Source organism: Montipora capricornis, chromosome 13 (assembly GCF_036669925.1).
Source record: "Montipora capricornis isolate CH-2021 chromosome 13, ASM3666992v2, whole genome shotgun sequence".
NCBI classification, from domain to species: Eukaryota; Metazoa; Cnidaria; class Anthozoa; order Scleractinia; family Acroporidae; genus Montipora; species Montipora capricornis.
Window position 1 is genome coordinate 29,324,911 of NC_090895.1, and position 10,000 is coordinate 29,334,910.

The window sequence follows — 10,000 nt, forward strand, 5'->3', positions numbered from 1 at the left end:
ATATTTTTCATTAATATCTAATCGTCAACAAAAATACAGAAAAGGGCATGTATTTAGTAATCCAAGAATGTTTCTCATTAAACATCTGATGTATTTCAATTTTTTGCGAATATCCCGTATCCCTGAAACTACTTCTCAATTATCCTGTATCCCAATAACTTTATCCTCAAATATCCCGTATCCCGGTATTTTTTTCCGGGAATATCCCGTATCCCGAAAACCCCTAATAGGGCCTCAATAAAATCCCAAGGCCAGAGACTAAATTCTCAGGAGCCACCAATTTGAGTAAAATATTCCTAGATAAAATGTTCCCACGGTCACAAATTATAGACCATTTTACAGCTGTAGCTAAGTTACCTGGCCTAAGAATGGAAGCGAGGCTGCAGGTGAGCCTGTTTTGATACAAACCTTCATGCTTTTGTAATGTTAATATGAACTAATTAGCATTACAACAACACAATTTACATGATAAAACCAGTAGGGGCTGTATCAATGCAAGGTCACCAGCAGCCTCGCAGCCATTCATAGGCTAGGTCGCTGAGGAAACAGCTGTAAAATGGCCTATTCCACATCAGAATCAATTGACAAAGATATAACTTTCTTCTCAACCCATCATCAACACAATAGCAGTCCTGTGAGCAATGTCAATTGGTGAATATTGCAACAACGCAGCTTTAGAAGGCGGTGCTTCCGCACCAAAGTGGCCACGTCTTTGACCGTTGATAACAAACTGAGCTGTACAGGGGTGGCAGACCGTAGTTTGTCAACTGCAAATTTCTTTACTTCCCTGGGTCTCCCGTCATGACTTCATTGTCTCAGTGGTGTTGTCCAATCACAGTCACACTTCCTTTGTGTTGACAAACTTCAAAAACATTCGCCAAACCAGAAAGCGTTGAAAGATGGGAGAATGAAAGCCATATATAGTGAACAAACTTTTGCACATTCATGCTGCTTTTATTTGTTAAATTATAGGGCTAATTGTACCTAGTAGGCTGTTCGCGATCGTAACTGTATTTATTATACATTGTAGTCACCATCTGTCTTCTCATTGGCTAAAAGCCTACAGTTAATTCTGGGAAACAGCACAACCTACAGATTAGTGAATAATCTGTAGGTTGCATGCGCAATGCATTACTTCCAAGAGCAATGTGTTTGAAAATAAACTTTGATCGCTGCGGTAATGCGTTTGTTATTTTCTTCAAAACAATGTATAATAAAACAATAATATTAGATTCGGTTTTTGTGATATCCGGAATAATCAAGGTCTCAGTTAGTGTTATCAGCCTTAGCCTTCGGTTTCGGCTGATAACACTTACCTCGACCTTGATTATTCCGGATATCACAAAAACCTCATCCAATAATTGTTTATTATCAAGCCTTCAAGGAATTAACATTAATTAATTAAGCTACTAAAACTTTTTCCTGTAGTTTGTTAACCACAATTTTCTTTATTCCCCTGGGTCTCCCCACATGAGTGCATTGACTCAAGCTTTTATGGAATTAACATGCAAATATGCAAATAAACTTTGTTCTCATGGGATATTGTGCTTCGAATATTTTGTGGCTGGACTTACTGAAGCTAGTGAAATTTAATTATTAGAATCTGAGAGAAAACAGTCGTGTCGGGAGACCCAGGGGAATAAAAAAACTTGTGGTTGACAAACTACGGGAAAACGTTTAATTCCTTGAAGGCCTGGGGCCGGTTCCTGGAAAAAAGGAATAAATTATACCAAGTATAACAGTTATTCCAGGGATAAATCTGCTATTCTGACAGAACAGAATTTATTCTGGGAATAAAGGTATTCCTGGAATAAGACACATTTATCCCTGGAATAGAGTTATTACACCTTTCCGGAACAGGCCCCAGGTAAATACAGTTGCAATCGCGAACAGCCTACTACGTGTAAAGTCCTGTTAACTAATAAAAGCGGCATGAATGTGCAAAAGTTTGTTCACTACAGCTTTCATTCTCCCATCTTTCAACGCTTTCTGGCTTTGCGAATGTTTTTGAAGTTTGTCAACATGAAGGAGGTGTGACTGTGATTGGACGACACGACTGAGACAATGCAGTCATGTCGGGAGACCCAGGAGAATAAAGAAATTTGCGGTTGACATACTACAGTCTGCCAACCCGGTACAGCTCAGTTTGTTATCAATGGTCGAGGCCCGGGCCACTTTGGTGATAATTAAGCACCACTTTCAAAAGCTGTTTTGTTGCAATATTCACTGCCTGATGTTGCTTACAGGACTGCTATTGCGTTGATGATGGAAGTTATATCTTTGTCAATTGATTCTGATGTGGACTTGTGATCACGGAAACATTTTATCCAGGAATAATATATGACTCAAATTGGTGGCTCCTGAGAATTTTGTCTCCGGCCTTGGGATTTTATTATAACCGTTGACAACCCAGAAATTGAAAAATGGCTCAAATTGCATCACATCTGGAAAATAACCACACAGGAAGGAAGCTGATGATGTTTGAAGCTTTTTGTCACCCATTTGCAGGGTGTTGTGGTAAAAGGAACCATTTTAGGTGTCATCGAAACATAAGAACTGTCATCTGAACAACAGCGACATGCATTCTCTCCTATTATAGAACTCCCTTCAAAGCGGTTAACTTTGCTGGACAGTTAAGTTATAAATTTTCTTGCCAAGTTACCCGAAGACAGTTATTTGCATAAATTAATGGCTTGCCAGAAGATGTGATTTTTGAAAAATAATAACTGCAAATCTGCTTGATATCTGATTGTCAAACCTACGGTATATAAATATAATCTAACGATATTCTAACTGTCTTGTGTGAAATCGGGTGTAATAATATTATTTTGCAAGAAAGATAATCACGAATAAAAAGTATAAAAAAATCCAAATTTTGTCTCAGGTGTACATTTGAAATTGATTGCAGGCCTGCAAAAACTTATAGTGCCCACAGAGTCTTTAGCATCAAACGATTTACAAAGAGTGAAATCTTCACATCCACTCAAAATTCTGATGCCTGGAAGAGAAAAGTTTGTTTGAACATTATTTGTTTTAGCCTTTTAAAAAACATCTCAGCCCCTTAAAAATGACAAGGCTTAGTGGTCACCAAGGGGGGCAAGGTGAAAAGCTGAACACATTTTTCTTGAGAGGAAGGATGAAAGTATGCTATGATATAAGTACATTTTTAACTGTTGATCTGCTCTTTGAAATATTTTACTAATAAAACTCCAATTTTAGGTGCAAAAATGTCCCAAAAAAATGCTTTTTGAGGCTTTAACTTCCCCCCATGATTCTCAGCTCAGGTTTTTGTTAGACATCAAACAAACACGACTGTGAGTAAATTCATCCCAAGGACTAACTTACATGTCAAGTAAAGCTATGATCTTCGCAGTTATGAACGCAATTTTTGCAATTGCGTAGAGAAGCCTGAAAAATTCAGGACTTCAACGGGGTTTGAACCCGTGACCTCGCGATTGCGGTGGGACGCTCTAACCAACTGAGCTATGAAGCCACCGCACCGGAATCGCGAGGTCACGGGTTCAAACCCCGTTGAAGTCCTGAATTTTTCAGGCTTCTCTACGCAATTGCAAAAATTGCGTTCATAACTGCGAAGATCATAGCTTTACTTGATTTCATATCCGCCGTTCATATGTGATTCATTTCATATACCATTTCATCACTAACTTATAATTACATGTACACACAAAATACGAAAGAAGGTTTTGTTTGACCATTTTCAATTTTGCCCAAGCCTTAGCGACATTCGCTCTTGAGTGATCCCCGCAATTATCTGGACAATTTTAAGTTATAATATTTATTGTCTCTTATACACACCTGAAAAATTCAGTTGGCTTCAACGAGATTCAAACCCATGACCTCGGCAATTAAAGTGCAATGAGAAAAACAAGTTGTTTTAAATCTAGACATTTCATCAATATCTATATAATAAACAGAACATTGCATGGCCGCGCGGGGATACGAATTTTATCTTCGAGTGCTGAAAGTATCTCTCACTCGTTCGCTTCACTCACGCGTGAGAGATACTTTCAGCACTCTAAGATAAAATTCGTATCCCCGCGCGGCAACGTAATATCCTCTATATATTATATATTATAATGGGCACTTGAAATACACATTTCTTTCCTTCGAGATTAATACAGTACATGTTGATTTTAAGGCTCACAGAAATGCCATATATGGTTGCCATGGTAATGGTAGTTTGGAAGAAATGATATGTGAGAAGTCCTGGCCAAATTATGTCTAAATATGACCCTAGCTACATCTTTAGAAGAACAGAATATTTCGTTTGTGTAAAAAAAGAAACTGTGTTAAGCCTCCTTAAATTGTCCAGATAAGCGCTACGATCTGACTTCCCTCCTTCAATAGTAATCTTACTGATGTCTTGATTTCTGGATAATATGAAATTCTCAAAAGCTCACAAGTTGTGAACAATGACCTTCTTCGTTGTTCTATTCTAAGAAATAGCTTAGTTTTCTTCGCTTTTTGATACCAATGGAAACTGGTACTTTGTGTTAGACTTAATCATGGCCTTCCTTTTCAGTCCGCTTAGTTGGTACTTCCAAATAGCATCCGTAAAGGGAAAAAAGGACCTGAAGCTGATCCATGAACAGATGCTGCTGTGGTATGTACACATGCAAGAAACAAACTTTTATGACTTTTTGGGTGCGTTCGATTGACTGTATTCTGGAATAGGAAAATAAAGAAGGGGAGGGATACTTGCCGTCTTGCTTAGGTGTAAATTTCAGATTTTGGTCTCACTTAGGGTGTTTTGGGCAAAACAAAATCATACGTAGCCGTGAAGGTCTCCTTTACGGTTGCGCGCGAAGAAATATAAAGGTGTATATTTACACTTTTATATTTCTTCATGCAGGTTAAAGTATTGGATGACAATTTCTTAGCCATCACTAAAAGTTGCTTTATTTTTCATTTCTCTGCATTATAATATGGTCTCTTTTGGGGATCAAAAAAAGCCTGGGCCACGCCCAAATTGGTCTCCTTTAGGGGTTTAATGTAAAATTTTCGACAAGCATACCTCCCCTTTTTATACCAGCTTTCCCCCCCCCCCCCCCACGAGGATTGGCTGCCCTTCCCAACTCATCCCAGTTACCTTAAAATGATGCCACTATTGTAGGAAGATTTTTTCTTTCATCTTGTCAATGATTCGAGTGCAAATATGTCCAAACTTTGAGAGAAAGTATGCCCATGAGTATTGTTCCATGATCTAAAACAAAATGTGTACATGTATGTCAAGTGAAAGAGGTCTGTTTTTCATATTTAGTGACGATTTACACCGGACATTATGCAGCTGAGAGGAACACCAGTGCTCCATGATCAGAATGGATCTTCAGCTACAATACTGACAAGTAGTCTCAACTAATTTAATGTCCTAGATGAAGACTGTGGTTCTTACAATGAACTTTAAACAGCTTTTTTGACTAATGATCACAGCCACAAAAGAGAAGTTGGAGGTTTTATTGATGTAAAGTAGTCAAAATCGCTAACAAGAATCTAGTGATGTTTTGGCTCAATATTACTTTCTCAGTTGTTCAGACCAATCCAGTACATAGAAGGATTTGAAAAAGATCAGAATCATAGCATAACTGCAAAATTGAGGGTGAATTTTGATATTAGCCTTGCAGATTAAACTTTACAAAAAGTTTTAAGAATGACTAAATGAATGCAACAACTAGAAGATAAATTTTCGTGAGATAAAAATTAGTGAAAATTAAATATGAAGAGATGAGTTAAAAACATTAGAAATTGCACAGACAAACACATTAATTTATACAAGTCAGGGCTCTCAAAACAACTCACAAATGCCTTACTGAAGGGGGGAATATCATAATTATGACATAGTAGAGGGTACTGAATCAGATATTAATGCAAAACGCAAACATCAGTAACTACTGGCAGCAGTATATCACGAGACATGTTGCATGGCAAACGCACTAAGGCAAACATACTCATACTTGAATAAGAAATAAGAGGCTAATAGTGTTATACAATATATGATGATCGATGTGCAGCCTCTTGAATCAACTTACAAATTACATACTAGGGGGGATAATATCATATGACATAAAAGAAGGTGCTCTTACATAGTACACAATGGCAAATGCACTTTTTAGGGGGGATAATATCATATGACATAAAAGAAGGTGCTCTTACATAGTACACAATGGCAAATGCACTTTTGAATAACTGGAAGTAAATAATATCTTGCGTGTATAAAATGATGGTGAAGATGCTTTTGAAACATCTCTTAAACTGGGTAGTGCATGCATCAGCAAACAACTGACAAGTAGATGGTGACAGAAACACATAATAATATAATTATGGAGGGTATATTACATGCCCACGAGGGGATACAAAATTTCTCTTCGAGTGTTAAAAAATATTTCATGAGTGAGCACAGCAAACGCGTGAAATATTTTTCAACACAAGAAGAGAAATTTCATACACACCAATGAAATGCCAAACCATGTGTCTTAAATATTTATTGTAGTCCTAACATAGAACAACAGCACGATTTATAATGTAACCATAGGAACAGTGATCTCTTCACGTGTGAAGATAACACTGTTATTTTTACACTTGAAGATAATAATTATCATGTTTTCGCACAAAAGCTTACCTGGTATTTCATTGGTGTTTATATAATAAAATGGCCTACAACATACCCTTTGATGGTGCACACGTCTTTGAAACATTTTGCAAAGGACTACAGATAGATCGGTCATAATATCACAGGTACATATAAGGGTGCATGCATTAAGAAACACTAGTTTACCTGTAAATTTATAGAGGGTACAAGTGTAAATATATATCATGCAATAATCTTTGTGTGTGTGCATTAGCCTACAACTCCCAAATGAACATATTAAGTAGATATCAACAATAATTATTGCTTATTATAGCCTTTAATGGCCTGTTGGCAACGTATTCAACTTGTGAGTAATTTAGAAAGTTGAGGGTACAAATATGAGACATGATACATGGCAAACATGCTTCAACAAGCAACTTGTTCTTGAATCAGTAAGTAATATATACAATATGAGCGGCAGATCTGTATCACACAATTTTACAAACTTTAGGCAAAGCTGAAAGTTTGTAAATGTGATACAGATCTGACGCGAATATTGTATATGACTTATTAAACATCAGCATTACTGTGTTAATGTACACTCTGTATCTTTGATGATTCAAGACAATTAACAGGGGAAATCAAAAGAAAAATTTGTGTAAATGAAGAAAAATCTTCATTTACATATCAATTAATAAAACATTTCTTTTGTTTTCCCATCATGAATTATTAATGAGTTATGTAACATGAGGTTAATAGTCTTATATGATATGATGGTGCAAAGGCTCTAGAAACAACTTAAAAATGACTTACCAAAGGGGGGTAATATATGGCATATTGGAGGATACTGCTAATATTATTACACGATGGCAAATGCGCTTGTGGATTAACTAAAATGAGGGTGCACATGCTTCTAAACATTGTTGCAAATAATTTAGTACACAAAATCACGCAACTTGTAAGTGAATATGTAGATGGTGAATATGCATTATATAACAGAATGCTGTGTATTCATGTGATGATGTACACTTTTTAAACAACTTACAAAAAGCTCTATAAAGTGAAGGGTGGTAATACCATAGCTATACTATTGTGCACATGTCACTGACTTTTAAGTGAATAAATAGAGGATAATGATGTCATGTTAGCATGCATGCCTAAGCAAGCAACCTACTTGTAAACAACTAAGATGGTCACAAAAACCTATCATTGCATTAAATGGCCTGCACACCTTGACATACTACTCATTAAGTAAGTAGAGAAAGATAATATCATATGACTTATAGGAATTGTGCATCTGAAAACAATTAACTTACAGTTGACAAAAGTAAAAAACAATACTACCGGTATTATACTATGAAATAGCATGTATGGGAAATAAGTTAATGATGACACTATCCTACTATTTACAGGTAATGGCCTACAAACAATATTAATTTTGTAAGTGAGTGGAAGGGAATAACACTGAGTAATTTAATGGTGTGCATACATTAACATAATTATAGTATTAAATGGTGTTTGTGCAATGAACTGAATAAGTTAACTATCACTTAGCAATTATTGAATTCGGCTTTCGTAGGATATGAGGAATTCTGTAGATCAAGGAGGGTGTTAAGACTCAAAAATTAAGCAATGCTGTTTCGTTGACTTTTTGGTATTCTCGCTGTCTTTACCACTAAGTAACTGGGTAATATTTCTTCGCTCAAACTTGTTAACCTACTAGCAGCCCTTTCTGCTCTGACACCAAAAATGACACAACCTCGTCCCCAGGTTTTCTCAGTCAACAGTTCAATAATCCGCAGTGGGCTGCACTTTGATGTCATTTTGGTTCAATACAACAAATTTCTTTCCAAATTTGGTCAACAGCAGCTGGTTATGTTGAATTATGCATGTGGTCGTAACCAATCAGAAACGGGGAAATAATTATTTTGAATGAATAAATAACAATTATTCCATGCACCCGAGTTGGATATGAAGTGATAAAATAACCAACAAGCGCATAGCGCGAGTTGGTTATAATCACTTCATATCCAACAAGGGCGAATGGAATAATTGTTTTAGTAAATTCTCAAACCGGGTTTTGCCGCCAATTTTTATTTCTACAATTTTACAAAGCGTCCAGAAAGAGCATCTTGGCACACTATTTTCCATATGACGTAAAACTTCGACTATTGGCTCATAGTCAGAGTTTTTTAGCCAATCAAAAAGCTAGAAATGCAAAAGATATTATTGCACACACTTTATCAAACAACTTATAATACATGTATATACAGGAAGATGGTGTGTGCCCATTCACAAACAAAAATTAATTTTATTAAAAGGCCAGGAAGAGGTTAAAAATTTCATATGATCCAATGACCTTCTTGCGATGGCAAACAACTCACATTACTAATAACTAAGTCAATGCTTACGATATATATATGATCAGATGGGTATACATGGTAATTTTATATTTAAATTGTACCATTTATCTGCATACATTTGTAAAATTCTGGTAAATAAAAGTGATACTGGTAAAAACACATACATTAATTAAACAATGGGTTAACAAGCTCCTCAAAGGGGAATTACTGTACATGAGAATAAAAACACTGAAACAGGTAATGACGGGCGTGAAAAAAGAGCAGAGACCTTTAAATAGTGTAAACACTAAAAAATGAGATAAACTTATAACCTTGAACTCAGAGAATCATTATATGACACAAATTTCATTATTACCTATCAAGGCCAGAGTCAAAATTCACCCTCAATGTTAAGGATTAATTTTGCCATTTATTTTTGAAAATACTGTTTTTCCTAATTAGCTTTTCTTAAGCTATTTTTCATCTACATGTAGTTATGGTTGAATCACAATTATGGTCAACTTTGTTTTTGACCCAGCCCGGGAGGTCTTTGATTGCATGAGGGGTTCAGCTGGCCCGGGGTTTTCCTCCAAGGAGCAAGTGGACATGCAAGGAGGTTTTTCACCCAGCTGTTGTTCCACAACTCCTCTCTCATTTGAAGCCTCAGTTTTATTTAGTTTGTGTAACTAACTTTCATCAGGATTTGTCCTGATTAACACCCTGAATAAAAAAATAGACTTTGAAGTTACTATAGTAACAAATGTCTCCCTTGTCATTGCGTCAGCAGGATAATTGCTTTAAAGAAGTTGAAATGTTACATAGTAAAGAGGAATCATCAGCTGCTTTTATGATATTCAAGGGAATAAATTTACTAACAATGAAAAGCAGCATTACATATTGCTACTGAATTAAAACTGTTTACCTCCACCGCAAAGTTATTTAGTCGGTTCATAACAATGGCTAAATAGATTAAAAAGGTCTGGCAAACGGGGATCAAAAACACAGCTAACGTCACAGGTAAGATAAAAGGACCCTGTCCCCCTCAAAAAATAATAATGCAGTCTCAAATGTA

General features: G+C 36.2%; 1 protein-coding gene and 1 long non-coding RNA gene across 2 annotated transcripts in view; one reads left to right on the forward strand and one right to left on the reverse strand.

Annotated features, from left to right (window-relative positions):
- LOC138028337 (uncharacterized) overlaps positions 1-5,078 on the forward strand; it is a 9,480-nt gene extending 4,402 nt beyond the window's left edge. The window contains exon 3 of the long non-coding RNA XR_011127641.1: positions 4,544-5,078. This is a non-coding gene — a long non-coding RNA (uncharacterized lncRNA). The remainder of the gene's footprint in view (positions 1-4,543) is intronic.
- LOC138028336 (26S proteasome non-ATPase regulatory subunit 9-like) overlaps positions 1-10,000 on the reverse strand; it is a 34,177-nt gene that overhangs the window by 19,346 nt on the left and 4,831 nt on the right. Inside the window, exon 2 of the mRNA XM_068875825.1 lies at positions 5,111-5,224. The gene's annotated coding sequence lies outside the window, so the exon portion shown is untranslated. The remainder of the gene's footprint in view (positions 1-5,110; positions 5,225-10,000) is intronic.